The following is a 20,724-nucleotide window of genomic DNA, read 5'->3' as shown; positions in this document are numbered from 1 at the left end:
TTCCCTGTGTATTATTATTATTATTATTATTATTATTATTATTATTATTATTAAGCTTAGTGTATGTATTCAAAATGAATAATGTTAGGTAATAATTAATCTTTTTCAGTTAACATCAGTTCATTCTTTTAAAATTATTTTTTTTATTTTAAATTTTTTATCTTAAATCATAAATTTTTAATCTTAAATTTTAAATTATAAACATAAAGACTAAAATTGAATGATGTTGGATAACTAAAATCATGGAGTAAAAGAGTGCACGAAAAGTGATTGTGAGGTTCTTTGAGCTTTTAGCTTTTGTCTGCAAAAAGAGTATCAATTATTCATATGTTTTCAACAAACCAAATATCTCTCTCCAACTGAAAAAATTCATGAATGAAAACGAAATGTCTTAGAATTCAGTCAATTCACAACATAACTTGTTGGATTAAGATTGGTTTTGGGTATATAAATATGATGATAAATATTTATTGGGTTAAAATTCTAAATTCAATTTAATGTGTGTGTTAGTGGTGTAGACTCAATATTTTATCTCTCAGTCCAAATTTATGTTGCTTCAGCAAATTTTCAATACACCAATTTAAAGTTTCAGTCCAATATATTTAATGAGCAACTATCATAACCTAGAAGTTAAGAGAGAAGATTCTGAAAATTCATGGTTGAAATAAAAAAAAAAATAAAAGAAGTGAAACATTTGGCATTATTATGGAGAATGAGAGACAACTGAGGTACCTAGGACACCAGCAAATACAAAAGGACAACACAAAATTAAAATGTAAAAAGATCATTAACAAAGATGGGTAGAGTAAAACAAAAATTGCAAAGTTATGGAGAGTAGTTGTAATAATGCAAAATGAAAAGGTTATGCATGTGAAGGAAGATAGCCACTCCAACAACAATAGAGGTAATGGAGCAGCTCCAAGGACAACAAAAGATCAAAATTCAGAGGTTAATATGCAAAAATAATATGCAAGAACAGCAGAGATAGTGGAGCAAAATGAAAAAAAACATTGCATACCAAGAAAGATAGCTACAACGAGTAAAATTGGAAAGAAAAATGAAGAGGCAGTGAACTAATTTAATGAAGCAAGCTTCTCACTATATAGCTGATTTTTAACAACATTTGAAGGCAAGAAAAATTAAATAGAGTGATACTTGAACATCATCTCATACACTTGAGCTAAAATATTTTTCTTTAACTTTGTACTTTATTTGAAATTTTAGTGTTATGGTAATCTATTGTTCATCTTTCTGTAATTGAGAAAAAGACATATCAAAATGAGGAAAAAATTAAAAAAAGTCATGAGAATAAAAGAGGCAAGAGAGATGCATTGAAAAAGTCAAAGAAAATTTTTTTGTACTTGTTATTTGATGAGTTAGGATTAGTTTTCTTTGTCAAGTTGGGATAGCACTTAGTAGCTGATTGAACCAGTGGGTTCTCCTTTATTGATGGAACAACACTTGGTGATGACTAAGTTTGAGCAGAAATTTAGTGGTTGATACTAGATAAATTAGGGTGTAGTTCATTGGTTTTGGTATATGTAATCAGTTTGATTATAGTGAAAATTCTACCATGATTGTGGTGGAATATGTTTCATGGCACAAGAAAATCAAATCAGAATACATGCTTGTCTCATTCTCTTCCTCCTTACTCTGTTCTATTCTAGTTTTAGAGACAAAAAGTAAAAAATCTCCTGCATAATCTGCTTTCGCAAAAAATTGCTAAAAGAACTTATTTTCTGAAATCAACTTGATTCAACTCCCTTATCAAGTTCTAGCATTACCATCAATTGGTATCAAGAGTCCGATCTCAAGGAGTTAAGCTTCACAACTTGAAACAAAGATCCATGGCTATCAACATGAATACAAACATCATGTATACATGCTCATTGAAGGTCAATCTAACAATAGACTTTCCTACTTCAACGGTATAGCAACTACTCATATTGGAAAGAGAAAATGAGAATTTTCGTACAGTCAATTGACTACAATATCTAAAAGATTATTGTTAATGGACCTGATATCCCAACAAAGCAAAATATTGATGAAGATATGGTATCAAATAAAGACAATGAATGGATAGAGAAAGAGAAGAAGAAGGTTAAATTCAATGCAAAGACAATCAATTTAATGCACTATGTAATAAATTTTGAAGAGTATAACAAAATTTCAAGGTGCAAAACTGTAAAAAAAAATATAGGACAAGGAGAAACTCATCCATGAAGAAAAATAAGTGAGAGAGACAAGAATAGACATGCTGGTGAAGGAGTACAAAATGTTCCTCATGAAGGAGAATGAAAGCATTAATCAGATGTTTGAGAGGTTTTTAATATTCATCAAAAACCTGAATGCCTTGGAAAAAGGCTATTTTAAAGATACTTTAGTAAAGAAGATTTTAAGGAGTCTCACTAAAAAATGAGAAGTGAAAAGTATTGTCATCTTCAAAAGGAATGATTTGATAAAAATCATTATGATGAGCTAAGAGGCAAGTTGTTGGCATAAGAAATTATCCACATGTCTCAAGACAGAGATGACAAAAAGAAAAATATAGTATTGAAGTCAAGAATGATAGTCAAAGAAAAAGAATCTGATGACAGCATCTCAGATGAAGAGATGATACTCTTTGTAAGAAAAATGAGGAGTTTAATGAGATTCAAAAGCAAACGCAAAGAAACTACTTCATCTAAAAATTTTAAAAAGGATCAATCTAAATTTACTTCTCACCACTACAAAGAGCCAGATCACTTCAAGTCTGACTGCCCTCAATTGAAAAAAGGTGAAAATCAAAGAAGGACAAAAAGAAGGTAATAATGACAACTTAGAAAGATTTGAAAAATGATTTTAATTTGAAAGATGAAGAAAATTCTGACCATAAGGCTCAAATGTGCTTGATGGATGATCACACAGACATGGATGAGGTAGATCTCTTTGATTTATCCACTAAACTGCATTCTATTATCAAAGATTTCACTATGAACTCAAAGAAAATTTTTTATGAATATGTTAAGTGTAAGAAAGATAAAGAGGCATTGAAAGATGAAAGTAAATTTTTATTAGAAAAAGTAAAGACAATCAAAGCTTGTGATGAAAAATTTTTGAAAGAAGAAAATGATGCTTTAAGAGATGAATTAAATAAATTCAAACTCAAGCATTTGGTCTCAGTCTCTACTAATTTAATTGCTGAAAATAAAAAGTTGAATGAGAAAAATTAAAAATCTTAATAGAGACCTAGCACAATTTATTCAACGTTCACAAAATTTTGACAAATTATTTATTTGTCAAAGATCTAATTTTAAAAAATTTGGACTTGGATTTAAAGAAGAAAGAAAATTTGTTATTGAACAAATATTTAAAAATTTAAAACTTCCTCTTCCAAGAATGTTAAGCCTAAAATTTTCAGCAAGTCTCTAAATTCAACAATTAAGAACCATTGCTATAAATACAATAGAAATAGTCATATTTCTTAACAATGCTTCTTTTTTTTAGATTTTTTTTTGTGATAATAAATTGTACAAAATTGTTCATAATTATAATGTTCTAGGACAATAAAAAATATTTTATATAAGAGGATCCAAATGAATTTGAATGCCTAAGATTAGCTGAAGAACATACAAGTTTGCCTTACATCCAAGAAGAAAAAGAACATGTGATATCTTGATAATGGATATTCAAGGCATATGACTGAAAAGACTACCTTCTTTATCAAACTCAACAAATATAATGGAGGGTTTGTCACTTTTAGAGATGATGATAAAGGTAAAATAATTGCCATTGGTAAGATTGGCAAAAATTTTTCTACTTGCATAGATAGTATTTTTTAGTAGATGGGTTAAAGCATAATCTCTTGAGCATAACTCAACTATGTGACATTGGATATGCAGTAACTTTTAGAAAATTAGATTGTAGAGTCATAAATGAAAAAATAGGGGCAGTTTTGTTTATTGCAAAAAGATGTAACATAGTCTATGGTATCATTCTATATTTTCTTAAGATTCAAAATGTAACTTGTTTTTCTTCAACAAAATTTGAAAAATAGATGTGGGATAAGAGATTAGATATGCTAGTATGTTCCAAATCTCTAAAATCATCAAAAGAGAATTAGTTAGAGACCTTTTTAATAGAATAAACACCTAACCCGGTCCCTGTCCATATCAAATTAGGACAACGCGATCCTTCACCAAAAAAGTAATCCATGTCGGTCCCTGTCTATGCATAAAATAACTCACCGCGCCCCCTCCCATGTATTTCCGTCCATGGACAGGGACCGGCGTGGGTTACTTTTTTGGTGAGGGATCGCGTTGTCCTAATTTAAAATGGACAGAGATCGGGTTGGGTGTTTACTACAAAAAAATATTAAAATTAATAGTGTCAAAAAATATTACAAATTTAATATTATAAAAAAAATGATATAAAGACTAGTTGACTAATTTTAAAACATCTTATGACCAAGGTAATATTCACTAATTTTATTGTGTATTATCAATTTTTTTACTTTTGTGTCATTCTTTTCCGTCAATCTTCTCTTATCTTTTATATCTTTAACACTTATGTTGCATTATTTGTATTTATTACGCAATGTGTCAATATAACAAATGATTCAATATTTTAATACATATTTTTTTCATGTTATATCAATTATGACGTGCGAACACTTTTACTGATTTACTGTATCAGACGAATATCGAGAAGTATTATATTTAAAATATATTCAACATATAGAAGTGTCATATTTTTAACTAATTATATCTTAATAAAAAATAAAAAATTTGCAATATTTTTTGACACTACTAATTTTAATATTTTTTTAGTAAACACCCAACCCGGTCCCTGTCCATTTTAAATTAGGACAACGCAATCTCTCACCAAAAAAGTAACCCACGCCGGTCCCTGTCCATGGACGGGAATACATGAGAGGGGGCGCAATGAGTTATTTTATGCATAGACAAGGACCAGCGTGGGTTACTTTTTTAGTAAGGGATCTCGTTGTCCTAATTTAATATGGACAGCGACCGGGTTGGGTGTTTACTCTTTTTAATATTAAGTTTGATAAATACATCACATATGATACTTATCAAATGGATAAACAAATTAAAATTTCTTTCACATCCAAAGAAAGTGTCTATAGTAAGAAATCATTGGAATTGTTACCTCTTAATTTATTTGGACTTATTAGGGTTCAAAATCTTGAAAGAAAAAGTTATGAAATAATTATTGCGGATGGCTATATAAGGTTCGGTTGGGTGTTCTTCCTAACTCATATGCATGAAGTATTTTTTGTTTTTAAAAAATTTAAAAAGAAGATTCAAAACGAAAAAAAAAAATTGTTTTAATTAGAAGTAACTATTGTAAAAAATTTAAAAACCAATATTTTGAATCTTTTTGTGATGAACATGACATATCACACAACTTCTCATGTTGAACACCACAACAATAAAAAATTTTTTATTGTAGTTTGTGCGATGAAAATTTTCGTATGAGCAAAGCTAGGGAACCAAAAGGGTATTAGCCAAAAACCAGCTAAAATATCTTTGGTGAATCCAAAATTTATACGAGTTAATATATATGGATGTTTCTTCTGTTAAGTATCAGAATGTTTCTTTTTCATACTAAATGGATGTTCTTTTATATATTTTTCGAATTTTTTTGTATTGCAAATGTGAATGTGTCTATTTCTTTAAAAATTTTATATTTTTTTTAAATTTTATAGATAGTTAATTATTTTTGCTAAAATATAATTGGATATTTCTTTTGTTAAGTATTAGGATATTTTTTTTTCATATTAAATGAATGTTTTTTTAATATTTTTCGATAAAACCGTCCTCGAGTATTGCTTCCACGGCCTACCAAGATACGTTTTCACAACACCAACGCGAGGGGCCAAATCGTCAGCGGGTCGAATCGTTGCGTTGTGTATGGAGATTCCGGTATTTTGGTTGGGATCGGTTCTGCCTTGTGCGGTAATTGAGTTGAATTGGCTGGTCATAGGGAGGCGGAGAAGATGTTGCAATTTTGGAAGACTACAGCGGCATTACCGAAAATAAAATCAACGGTGCCATAAATGTGGCAGTCGCTGTAGAATTGACGCATGGAATGGGCGTAGAGTGTGTCTTGGTAGCCCTCGAAGCTGCACATGTAGAAGGCTGATAAGTCGGCTCCGCTTCTAAGGACAACTGCTTGGTGCTTGCTTGGCCCTGCTATGTTTCGGAATGTTATGTTCACTGCTACAAAATAGAAGTGGAAGCCATCGGAGGAGTAGGTAGCGGTGGGGAGGCGGAGAGAGCTTGACGGAGAGAGAGAGGTTTGTGTGTGTGATTGTTAGAGGTGGGTAGGTTAATGTGAGAGAGAAGAGGAAGGTTTTTATAGGTTTCAATTAGGTTTAGTTAATGCATTTTAAATTTTTTAAATTTTAAATTTAAAAAATTTAAAATTAATTATTAATATAAATTAATGTGGTTTTGTTTAATTTTTGACTGGTAACCTCTTGATTCCAAATACTTTTCCTTTTAGTATTATCTGACGGTATCTCCCAAAAAAAATGAAAAAATTAAAGCTTTATTATTAGCTTAACTCAGGTCAATTAATTAGAATTCATTAAATTTACAAACAAATAAAAGAATATATAAAATATGGGAAGACAGAGAATGTGATGAAAATAAAACTAGAAGCTTAAGACCAATCAAGTTTTGAAAGACTTAACTAATTAACATTAAAAAAAGTCAACTAATAGTCTGCTTATCTGAACAATTAAGAATTAGAAAAACATTAATTAATTGAGTAGTCACATTATATTCTTGTGGAGGCTTATTGATTTTTTTTTTTTGTTATTTTGTGTTCACATCAGCTGATTAATTAAAGAAGTTCCAATTGCTTCAGCTGGGCCAAGATTGCTTAAAGTGCTTTCTGCCTAACTACTACTCTTTTAATTTATTATATCTTCTTTAATATCTAAACTTTTTTAAAACTAAAAAAGCAAAATAAAAAAGAAATGATGGATGACCTTGGACCTTCTAACAGTTTTTTGTCCTAGACGTGCACAAAAGATTTGTATAAATGAAAGAACCTTCATTATGAAAAGCAAGGTGCATCCATATGCTTAAATAGCATACCATAACTTGTTCAGATAGATATCTCCATAATGCACTTTGCAGTACACTGTTGAATTTTTCTTTCTTTTGTGAGGTTCAAGTTTAATTTTTTGAGAGTGTATATTTTTGCACTTTAGTGTCTCTATCCTAATTACATTTTTTTAGGTCTTTTGAGAGAGAAAGTGTAGCCACCAAAGTGAAAGAGAAGAGGAGAAAACAGAATTCTTATTTTTATGTAAAGCAGTAAATTTTAAATGGAAGTTTCTCATTTGTTTACCGTTAGATCAGCTTAAAATTTGAACTGCGTGTTTCTCTCATCTTGTTCTTCATTCTGGTCAATGGAGATGTTTATTAGAGGTTTGCAGTGGAGGAAATTGACTTCGCAAGAGAGAAAATAGGTTTCTCGGTTTTACACAGAGCAACATTCTTTGAATAGCAGTTTCTCATTCTTTCACCGTTAGATCAATGTGAAATTTGGACTATAGATTCTTCACATTTTGTTCTGCATTCTGAATGGTGAAGATTTTTATTGAAGGTCTGCAGAGGGAGAAATAAACTTTGAACAACAGCTCTGTTTTTGGGTATTTTTCATCTTCTTGCTTCTCATTTATAAGCTTTAGTGCTTTGATGTTTTGACTGGTTATATGCACGATTTTGTGCTTTGTTTGAGACTCTCTTGTACCTCATTTGATTATAGTGGAGCTATTTCATTGGTCTGGATGACCCGTGATTTTTACCTCTCACATTGAGGGGTTTTCCACGTTAAAATCTCGGTGTGTTTTTGTTGTTGCTTTACTTGCTATATTTTCTTGTTATAGTTGCTTCCATATTGTGTTGTGAGTGCTTCCATATTGTTCTTGTATTGAATATTTGTGTTGTTTCTGCTGCTAGGCTCTTTCATATTGGTATCAGAGCTTGTTGGTATTTTTCTGGGCTTGTGATTCTGTGAACAATGGAAGCTAATACTAATACTAGTAGGATGATCACTCTTAATGGTCCTAATTATGATTTGTGGAAGTCAAAAATAGAAGATTTACTTTATGTCAAAAATTTTTATCAACCAGTTTTTGGTACAGAGAAGCCTAATGATAAATCTGATGATGATTGGACTTTGTTGCATAGACAAGTTTATGGATATATTAGGCAGTGGGTTGACGATAATGTGTTGAACCATATTATTGGAGAGACACATGCTCGGACCCTTTGGATTAAGGTTGAACAGTTGTATGCTCGAAAAACTTAGAATAACAAGATGTTTTTGATCAAGCAGTTGTTGGCTTTGAAATATATACAGATGGGACGTCAATGACAGATCACTTGAATAACTTCCAATGAATTATGAATCAGTTATCTTCCATGGGTATCAATTTTGATGAAGAGGTTCAAAGATTGTTACTTCTTGGCTCCTTACTAGACTCGTGAGAAATTCTCAGAATGTCATTGTCTAATTCTGCTTCTGGTGGTGTAATCTCTATGGATCTTGCCAAGAACAGTGTTTTGAATGAAGAAATGAGAAGAAAGTCACAAGGTACATCGACTACACATTCAGATATTCTTGTTTCTGAGTTTCGGGGGAGAAACAAAAGTCGAGGTCCCAAAAGTAGAGATCAAAGAAAAAGCAAGTCTCGAGAAAAGTATAAGAATATTGAGTGTCATCATTGTGGTCAAAAGGGACATGTGAAGAAATTTTGTTGGCAGCTAAAGAAGGAGAAAGCCAAGGCAAGTAAAGACAAGAGCACAAATAAAAATGATGGTAGCAAGGAAGACAAGGTTAATGTAACTCATGATGATTTTCTTGTTGTTGAGGAGTTTGAATCTGTTAACCTTGTTGATAATAGCACTAGTTGGGTTATTGATAGCGGTGCTTCTATTCATGTTACATCTAGGAGGAATTTTTTTACATCTTATACTCCTGGTAATTTTGGTGATGTGAAAATGGTTGATTAAGGTGTTGCAAAATATTTAGGTGTTGGACAAGTTTTCTTAGAAACCTCCAACGGTATCAAGTTGACTTTGAAGCATGTGAAGTATGTTCCAGATATTCGGTTGAACTTACTTTCTGCTAGTAAGTTGTGTGATGAAGATTTGGATAGCTCATTCTCTCGTGATAGTTGAAAGTTCACCAAGGGTTCCATGGTTGTTGCTAGAGTACATGACACTCTACTCTTTATTTAACTCAAGCAAAGATTGTGAAAGATGTTGTTAATGCTGCTGAGTTTGTTAATGAAACTGATTTATGGCATAAGAGATTATGTTATATGAGTGAGAAGGGCATGAATATGTTATCCAAGAGGAATATTTTATTTGGTTGCAAGGTTGCTTTGCAAAAGTGCAACCATTGCTTTGCTGGGAAACAAAACAGGGTTTCTTTCAAGAGCCATCCACCTTCAAGGAAGCCGGATATACTTGACTTGGTGCATTCTGATGTATGTGGGCCGATGAAGACAAGAACACTTTGAGGGTTTATCTATTTTATAATCTTTATTGATGATCATTCTAGAAAATTATGGGTTTACACTTTGAAGATCAAAGATCAAGTTTTGAATGTGTTCAAGCAATTTTAAGCTTCTGTTGAAAGAGAAATTGGGAAGAAGTTCAAATAAATTCGTATTGACAATGGTGGTGAGTACTCAGGTCCAATTGATACTTGTTGTAAAGGGCATGGTATAAGACATTAGAAGACTCCTTCAAAGACTCCTCAGTTGAATGGCTTGGCTGAAAGGATGAACAGAACATTGGTTGAAAGAGTTAGGTACTTATTGTCACAGTTTGGATTGGCAAAATCCTTTTGGGGTGAAGCTTTGAGCACCGTTGTTCATGTCTTGAACCGGACACCATGTGTTCCCTTGCAATTTGAAGTGCCAGAGAAGGTATGGTCGGGTAAAGATGTTTCTTATGATTATTTAAGAGTCTTTGGATGTAAAGTTTTTGTTCATATTCCTAAAGATGAGAGATCTAAGCTTGATGTAAAGACTAGGCAGTGTATTTTTATTGGCTATGGCATGGATGAGTTTGGTTACAGGCTTTATGATCCTGTTAGCAAGAAGGTGATTCGGAGTAGAGATGTTGTCTTTGTTGAAGACCAAACATTGAAGGATGTTGATAATGCGGAGAAGCCAATGGTTCAGCCTAGTGATGGTTTTTCTGACTTGGATATTACTCCCTCTATGCCTATAGTAGAAGATGGTAGAGTTGAAGCTCAAAATAATGAGCATGATATAAGTGCAGGTGAAGATGGAATAGTTGATCCGATACTTGATGAAGTTGGTGATGATGATCAAGATGAAGAACCAGCTTTGGAAATTATTGCAAATGCACTCAGAAGGTCTACAAGAGAGAAGAAGCCTTCGTCAAGGTATTCTCCACATGAGTTTGTTTTGTTGACTGATTGGGGAGAACGTGAATGTTTTGGACAGGCTGTTGAAGATGAAAGTAAAGTTCAATGGCTTGAAACTATGCAAGAAGAAATGAAGTCCTTATTTGAGAATGATACCTATGAGTTGGTGAAGCTATAGAAGGGTATGCGAGTTTTGAAGAACAAATGGGTATTCAGAATCAAGAATGAAGAACACAATTCTAAGCGTTGGTATAAGGCTAGATTGGTAGTTAGAGGTTTTAGCCAGAGAAAAGGTGTTGATTATGAAGAGATCTTTTCTCTTGTTGTGAGGATGTCATCCATTCGTGCTGTGCTTGGATTAGCAGCGTCTCTTGATCTGGAGATTAAGCAAATGGATGTGAAGACAGCTTTTCTTCATGGTGACTTAGACAAGGAGATCTACATGGAGCAACTGTAAGCCAACTTCAGATCATTGTGTATTTGTGCAAAAATTTTCTAATGATGATTTTATCATTCTTTTACTTTATGTGGATGATATTTTGATTATGGGCAAGAATGCTTTGAGGATTAATGAGTTGAAGAAACAGTTGAGCAAGTTCTTTGCTATGAAGGACTTGGGTCCTGTCAAACAGATTTTGGACATGACTACTACTCGTTATAGAGATTCCAAGAAGCTTTATTTGTTACAGGAGAAGTACATAAAGAAGGTGCTTCAAAGGTTTGGTATGAATGATGCCAAATGTGTTGCTCCTCATTTTAAGTTGAGTACCAAGCAGTTTCCAATCACTAATGAGGAGAAACAAGCAATGGATGAAATTTCTTATGCCTCAGCTGTTGGAAGCTTGATGTATGCTATGGTGTGTACTAGACCAGACATTGCTCATGCAGTTGGTACTGTGAGTCGTTTTCTCTCTAATCCAGGTAAAGAACATTGGAATGCTGTTAAATAGATTATGAGATATCTCAAAGGTACAACTAACTTGAGTTTGAGTTTTGGTGGTGAGAAACCTTTGCTAGTTGGCTTTACTGATGCAGACATGGCAAGTGTAAACCCCGTTAAATTAGTAAATAATTAGTCGATAAATTAGTTTTTAATAAAGAAGATTAGAAATACAAATATTATATTAAATTAGGATAGAGCTCATTGAAACGAAAATTTTGACACTAATTTCGAAGAAATCGGCCCAAGATTGGACCGAACGGGCCGAACCGGTTGAACTGGGTCCAACCCGGACCGTGGGCCCAACCGGGCCAGCCCTTAAATGAACCCACGTTATTTCTCTTCCCCATTTTAGCAGCGTTGAAGCACACAGGGGAAAGGAAAGAAGGAATCCCGTAACCCTTACGGTGATTTCAAAATCCCGTAACTTCTCCGTCCGAGCTTCGATTGTCGCACCGTTTGCAGCCACGCGTCCACCGCGTTGAGCTCTACGTTTCTACCAGAACAATTTTATAAGTAATTCATTAATTACTCTCAGCCACTCCTTTCCCCCAATTTTAGGAAGTATTGTACAGATGTTGAATTTCTTTGCTTTTTGATATTTTAGGATCCAATTAGCTTAAGAAAAACGTTTACTCTTGCTTATGTGAAGCTTGGGTAAGGTGAGGATATAATAATTCTATCTAAATATTCTAAATTCGTGTTTTGGGAATTAAATTGGATATATATATGTTATGAATGTGTATTAGGTTGTGAATAAATAATTAGAGCTTGAAATTGTAAATACCAGAACTTGGAGGAAGCTGTTTAGCTGAGGTTTTGGGGCTGTGTTGGTTTTAGTTAAATTGCCTTGATCATTATATGGGAATCGGCCAAGGTATGGTTTAGGTTTCTTGCATTTAATATATAATGTTCTGTAAAAACTTAGACTAGATGACCATAGGATAAGTTGGAAGGTATGTGTGTGTTTTGTTTTTTAGCATCTTGTTGTTATATATGGATTGGTATGGAGTTGTGGATTAGTTGATGGTTTGACAAATTGTAATTATTGAATTGAGGATATTATTATGTATCTTGTGAGCTATGGTTTTAGTTACACGATGTGGTATATGTGTATGTAATTATTGTTGGGTTAAAGTATGACCTTTTTGTGGTTATTGCATTGAGAATGGAGAACACTTTGTGTAGTAAGTGTAGGTTGTTGTGTTGAACTCATGGGTTTTGGTTTGAATGAAGAAGAGGTTTTGAAAGTTTATAAAATTTTGGTTTTAGGCTGAACTTCGGCGAGCTATAACTTGGTCTCCGAAACCTTAAATTGATTCCAGCTTGTTTGAAATAAAAATTGGGTTCGTAAAGTTTATGTCGTTCGAAGAACGGAAAAAAATTATTTAAAATGATTGAGTTATGCCCGTCGGAAATTTTGTTGAGGAATATGTAACTATGCAGGGGGCATTTCATGATTCTGTAGCTTTGCTACTGAATTTGCTTTGTTTTTTTTAAAAAAAGAACGTACGTCTACGCATACGCGTGGCATGGAATTTTGGCGATGTGTACGCGACTGGTCCCATGCGCACGCGTGAAATGAAGTTTTCACCCACGAGTACGCATGACAAAGGGACGCGCGCGCGAGCTGCAGTTTCACACTCCCACGTGTACGCGTACGCGTGGCCCCTGTTTCAGCAAACATGATTTTTGAGTTTTAAACCCTATTTCAAACTTCTAGACCTCTATTTTCATTCTTTAGTCATTAATAATGGTATTAAACCTGATAATCAGATGAAGTTAGGAAATGGGGATAACTTGGAGATGAAGTAAAGCTGAAAAGTGATGAATTGATTATGAAATATTACGGATGACCGTGTATGATACTTGGCTTGATAATCAAATGAATGATCATGTATGATACTTGGCTTGAATGATTAAATGATCTGAGATACGAGATTCCCTGGATAAAGTACCGTGGCTTGCCACCACGTATACCATGTTGAAAACTCGATACTCTGTTGATCCTATGACGTAAGGGTGACTGGGCACTTATAAATTCCCGGGAATGGTACCCCCATTGAGCGATTTGATATATATATGAGAAAAAGCTATGCCTAGACTCATGGAATTGCACGTCGAGGGACAGTCCAATGGTTTAGCAAACCGGACTTGTCGGGTTGGCTGTATAACCAACAGATGAGCTCATTAGCCATAGGACCGACATGCATCATGTGCATATTACTTGAGTTACTTGTTTGTGCTCTAACTGGGTTTTCCTAAGTGCATTTACTATGTTAAGTGTATACCTGCTACCTGTAGTACTTGTAACCTTCTTATACTTGCCTTTATCTATTTATTTGTCTATGAAATGCTGATGGAGATGGAGGTATGGAGGAATGATAGTATCGGACTTAGATTTAAGACTAAGTTAAGTTAGGCTTAGATACTCTTAGAAAACCACCTTTTATGACTTCTGTTTAATACTTTAAGCTCTATAATCTGAGTGTCGGCGTTCTAAGATTGCCTCTGGTATTCCCAAGACCTTATAAATTATGTATGTGGCACCTTTACCATATTGAGAACCTCTGGTTCTCACCCCATACTATGTTTTTATTTTTCAGATGCAGGTCGAGAGATATCTCGTTAGGCGTCTGGACTCCTGAAGCGAAGTGGTTACTGGGTTATTTTGTTGTACAGTGATGTATATATATGTACTTAGCTTTCTCTCTGCATAACTTGTTATTTTTTATCCTCTTAGAGGTTTATGGAGAGATATGGTTTTGTTTATGTACGTTTAGATTTTGGATATGTATATATATGTGTGAATATTCTCCAGCCAGCTTTGACTTCGCGGGCTGAGTTAGGAGCTTGTTATTTTGTATTTTTGGCTCTCTATTCCTACTTTTATTATCTTATGTTTGATAGTTATAGTTTTCTTCACATGCAAGTTATTCCATTTTTCCGGAGCGTTGCGCTTTTCATTTCGCAATTTGGTTTTACCCAATTTTCAAGGCTCCTAGTTTATTATATTCTTTCTGCTATTATATGTATACATTACGTTTTAGAAGTCGTAGCACCTCGCCATCTCTGTTTTACATCCTATGTGTAAAGCTCTTTGTGGTAGGGTGTTACAACAAGAGATATTGATTCTCGAAAGTCTACTTCAGGTTATTTGGTCAAGTTTGCAGGGGGAGCTATTTCATGGAAGTCAAAAAGCTACAGAAGTGTGTTGCACTTTCTACCACAGAGACAAAGTTTATTGCTGAAACTGAAGCATATAAAGAATTGTTGTGGATGAAGAAGTTTCTTGCAGCACTTGGTTTCAAGCAAGACCGTTATGTGTTGTTGTGTGATAGCCAAAGTACTATTCATCTTGTCAAGAATTCTACTTTTCATGGAAGATCTAAACATATTGATGTTAGGTATCACTGGATACGGGATGTGTTAGATTCCAAGTTGTTGAAACTTGAGAAAGTTCACACTGATGACAATGGTGTTGATATGATGACAAAAGCATTGTCAAGAGATAAGCTTGAAACATGTTGTTTGATCGCCGAAATGGCGAGGGCCTCCACCTAGTCGAGAAGGGAGAGATTTGTTGGGTTTTTCTCTCCTTTGTGAGACCCAAACCCAAATTTTTGGGGTTGTATTCTTGCACCCTAGTGTCTCTACCCTAATCAGATTTTTTGAGGTCTTTTGAGAGAATGTGTAGCCACCAAAGTGAGAGAGAAGAGGGAAAAACAGAATTTTTGTTTTTATGCAAAGCAGTAAATTTCAAATGGCAATTTCTCATTTGTTCACAGTTGGATCAACATGAAATTTGAAATGCGTGTTTCTCTCATCTTTTTCTTCATTCTGGTCGGTGAAGATGTTTATTGGAGGTTTGCAATGGGAAAAATTGGCTTCGCAAGAGAGAAAATAGGTTTCTCAGTTTTACACAGAGCATCATTCTTTAAACAGCAGTTTCTCATTTTTCACCATTGAATCGACGTGAAATTTGGACTGTAGATTCTTCACATTTTGTTCTTCATTCTGAACAGTGAAGATTTTGATTGAAGGTCTGCAGAGGGAGAAATAGGCTTCGAACAGCAGCTCTGTTTTTGGGTATTTTTCATCTTGTTGCTTCTCATTTATAAGCTTTGGTGCTTTGATGTTTTGGGTGGTTATAGGCACGTTTTTGTTCTTTGTTTGAGACTCTCTTGTACCTCATTTGATTATAGTGGAGCTATTTCATTGATCCGGACGACTCATGATTTTTACCTCTCACATTGAGAGGGTTTTCCATATTAAAATCTCGGTGTGTTCTTGTTATTGTTTTACTTGCTATATTTGCTTGTTATAGTTGCTGTCATATTATGTTGTGAGTGTTTTCATATTGTTCTTGTATTGAATATTTGTGTTGTTTTCGCTGCTAGGCTCTTTCATACGCTTCAATCCATTTGAATTTGTTGTAAATTGAAAATTTCAAATTAAAGCTACTCCGTTAATTAGAACATAATCATAAAATGGACCATCATGACCAGCAATAACGGAACACCAATTTAGCTAATATAGATGAGATTATGATTAAAAAAAAGATAAATTAAATAAAACAAATTGGGGGGGGGGGGGGTCTAGAGTGGGTCATAATAATATGTTTGAGTTAGGTGTTATATAACCATCTTTCATGGGTCCAATTTAATCACAAGTTGCGCCAAAGTCTTTAGTTAAATTATATATCCTCACCTTTACATAAACAAACACATTTCCTCACCTTACATAAACAAACACATTTTATTGCACCTAAATCAAGCTCTTACGTAATATAATTTTATGGCTTTTTTTTTTTTTTGTTGAATAATATCAAAAGAAAACAGCTACATGAATTCATTTAATTTTGCATGAACCAAATCATGAAGATTGCATATGAGGAGGCAGAAGCTTGGGGAGCATGCAGTATGCTTTGGTACCAAGCTTAATCAAAAGATTTGAAATGTTGACTTTTATATTTCATAAGCGTCGTTACTAAGTAATAGAACAAAAGTTAAAATTAAAGTATAAGTTTAATTTTTAAAATATAACTTTTTTCACATAAAGAGTTGCAGTCGTTAAAAGTATATTATAAGCCAGAATTGATATTAATAAGAGAAAAGATGGAAGATTAGTAATTTTAATTTATATTAGTTAGTATTTTTGGCTAATAATCTAATATTTTTAATTTAATAATTTAATAACATATTTTTAATCAATATTTTTAAATGTTACTAATTAATTACTAGCCAAAAATAACATATTCTGTTAAGCATTGCTTAATTGTTAATTCCATTATCAATTGCTATAGGCTATAGGGTAAACATTTGATCAACCACGTTAATGAAAATTTTATTAAAATTTTTTGTGAAGAAAAAAAGGAGTTGTATAGTAGATTAGTAGTAGGATGGAGTCAAGGTGAAGAGATGGGACAAAATAAATAGTAGTAAGCAAGCTTTGTTAATAAGCAACGATATGATGACATTGAAGTTTCAATACATATGGGTTCAAACATTAATCCGTGAAGCAAAAGCCAATAATTTTTCATCTTCTTATGAAATCATCAAGCAGCAAGGAAATATAATAATAAAAATAATAATAAGGTATGATTAAGTCGTACGTACATGCTTAATTATTTCCGACGGAAGATCATAGTTTTCTTGCCTATTTTCTTTTATTTTAATTTAAATTGCATGAGAAGATTTGCAAAAAACATAGACACGTCATGTTACAAAAGTAGAGGCTGAAGTACAATTTTCATTAATTAATGTAAAACAAATTAATTATTTATGACATGCCGGTAGGTAAGTTCATATATGATACGATCTAGTACCTGGGGCAACAACATGATGGCAATTACATTGAACAATTAAGGAGATTGGGGACATTGCCACCAAATCATGAAGGCATTGAACTCAGTTGGGTAACCAATACTCAACCAGCCAATTACTAATTAATTTGTCATCAATTGATAATTTTAATTTTTAAATTATCATTAATTAATAATTATTTATATTTTATTTTTTAAAAAATACAAAATTAATAATTATTAATTATAATTATTTAAAATTAGTTAATTAAAAGTTATTTGCTTATACTTTTCTTTTACAAAATTGTGGAGAGCCATAGTTTGAAAATTATAATTTGTTATGATATTAAATATAATAAATAAATAATTATAAATATTAATATAAAGTTATAAATATTAAATTAAATAAATTAATTTTAAATTATTATCTTCTTGACATTATTCTTATTTCATTACTCATACATCCATTTGACTTATCACAATCAATCTAGATATCTACAAATTAAACTAATCTTGATCTTAGACAAATAGAGTGGAAGGAGTGGATTCTAATGCTATATATGTATCGAATTCAACTCAAAATCTAGGAGAATAATTTTTCGTTGAAGAATGAATCATATGGAAAATGGCGTATATACAGTGATACCACCGTTATAGTTGGTTATAGAGTTATAATTTGGCCACAAACGCTATAGATCGATCATTAATAACTAAACCAAAACGTTAGATATGTTATTATTCTCCGATCAAAATATCATTACTCGAAGATATAATCACTATTTCTCACTTTTTAATATAAAGAGAATGGTAGGAAAATTGTTCGATTCATTGTATTCTACAAAGCTTATTACTCACTTATTTACTTGAGTGTCGGAGTGTCTTTTACAAGTACGTACCCACCCTCTTATTTTTTTGTTACTGACGTATACTTTATTTTGACGAAGAATTTACATGCATTCACCAACGGATGAGCTATACCTCGATTTTAACTTTTGAGATTATATTTTGATAAGATCATATGAATTTGGTCGACGACATTTTATATAATATTTTAAATTTAGAAGATATTTTAAAATTTATTATTTTATTCTAAAATGATTTTTTCAGTTAAACTACGGTTGGACTAGTTAGACCAGTAAACCAATAAACCTATAACTAGAGCGGTTCGATGAGCGATCCAATTTTCTAAACCTTGCTTACAAGCATTCACCAGCCAATGAGCTATACCTCGGTCAAAGGAACAAGAATATATAACTTTATTCAAATAAACCATATATAAACAAACAATAATAATGTTATCGGGAGATAAAAAAAATTAAAATTTACTTTATTTAATATTTATTAATTAATTTAATAATAAATAAATATAAAATAAAAAATTCTGATTAATTTTTATTAATTTCTTTTAGTTATCAAGTATTTTCATAAGCAAATTGCAGAAATATTTGCAAATAGAGAATGAAATTAAATTTTTGTAACAAGCAATAATTAAGATCGATCATGGTCCAATAACGCGTATTAATTAGCCATATAGTAGATGGTTGACTCAGTGCTGATGAGTGTGCCAGCTAATATAACACATTATTTATCAATTAAAAGTATTTTCAAAAAGAAATATTATTAATTACTAACTACTTCTTAACATGAATGGAAAACATAATAAGAGACAAAAAAAAATGAAAATACCATATTTGCATTTTTGTGAATGATTTTTTGTTTGTTTGTTTTTTTTAACAAAAGCGTGTTATTCTAATATCTTACCATTTTCATGTTTCATCTTTCTTGTCAATAATAATAATCATATCAATATATCATGATAGGCACTTAATAATTTCTTCATTTAAGACTGCTGCCATATACAATCTTAAGAAACCCACCAAACATATATACACATCTGTATTTTCTGTAAATGGTACGTTAAGTAATTATATAATTATCTTTTATTTTTATTCTATAAAGTATAAAGCATGGGCGACACAAATACAAAATACTACACGGCATTGGATATATTAATTTTAAATTTTTAGATACTTTTAAAATAGAAAAATATTGTTTTTTTTTTCGGTGACAGAAAAAAATTGTTTAAATTATTTATAATAATATCTTAATATTTTTATTTAAATTACAACATGATATTAAAAATATTCTTAATATCTTTTTTAATTATATAACATATTTTTGGATAAATTTTTATATTAATAATCAATGATATTATTATTTTAAATTAAATTTAAAAATATATGTCAAAAATAATATTAAATATATCATTACATAAATAATATTTGAGTATACTTAAAAATGTAAAAAAAAAAAAAGTATTTTTATTTCTTTTTATAAAAATATAAATACATATAATCAAATGTCGAATGAATTTCTTGTCCCAAATATATTCAATATGCAAATATTTACATAACGAAATATTATTACAAATTTGTAGATTTTATTCAACTTGACTATAATTGTTACTCCTAATCTCCTATAAACTGTAGTTCTAAGGTACGAGAATAATAATTAAAAAATATTATTTGTAGTTTAAAATTCAGTCTTTGATCAGCATACAACCTATGATATGTCATCTAGTTCCTTTTTGTTGACACCAAAACACAAAAGCATTTTAAAAAAAAAAAGTCAAAGGCCATTATCAACCAAACCCTGTTCAGCAATTGCTGCAATACAATTTCTTTATTTCTTAAATACAAATTCAAAATCCCATTAGTAATTATTTTGTCACTAATCACACTTCATATGTGGGTCCCATTCACAGCTCATGCATGCTACGGTCTAAATTTGACCAACCAAACCACTTCAACGGCTCTGATCACCCCAACTAATCCTTTCATACTTACCCCACCACATCATCACTACTCATAAGTCATAACTCATTAGTTTTCTCTTCTTTCCTACTAATTTAAATTAAAAGTTCCCAACTTCCCATCATTAACAATTTTAACACTAAATGGGAATAATTGATCCTGCGTCACGTTTTACATCTGATAATAATAACACTCTTGATTTTGTTATGGGAAGTATATTTAACATCGTTAAGCAGTTGTTAAAAGCTAAAATAATCTTCATTTTGCAGTGTTTTAGTCTTTTTAATAATCATGAAATTTAACTTAAAACTAATATATAGCAAGCTATTATGTTGGAAAGAATATCATCATCTAGAAAGATATTTAGTTATTTATACAATTTTATTGAATTTAATAATTTATACACTTTTAGTGCTAATGCTGGCTCTATCTTAATTTTAGTACTAGTTATATAGGTATATATTATATATTAATTAGTCTCTGACAATTTTAAATTTTTGTTCCATACAAATTAGCTTTTAATAAAAAAAAATGAAAATTTAATTTTGAATTTTTAAATATTAGATTAATTAATCTTTGTCATTTTTTAAGAATAATAATTTAATTTTTAATTTTTAAAATATATGTTTAAGAGATTAAATTGTTTAAAATTTTAAAAATTAAAAATAATTTATTTGATATTCTAAAACCAATTTAGAGTATCTTAATAATCATCTAGAAAAATATTTAAAAAAATATATTGCATA

This window comes from Arachis ipaensis, chromosome B8 (genome assembly GCF_059453495.1).
Source record: "Arachis ipaensis isolate K30076 ecotype BB chromosome B8, ASM5945349v1, whole genome shotgun sequence".
Classification (NCBI taxonomy): domain Eukaryota; kingdom Viridiplantae; phylum Streptophyta; class Magnoliopsida; order Fabales; family Fabaceae; genus Arachis; species Arachis ipaensis.
Note: the sequence above shows the minus strand (reverse complement) of the source record.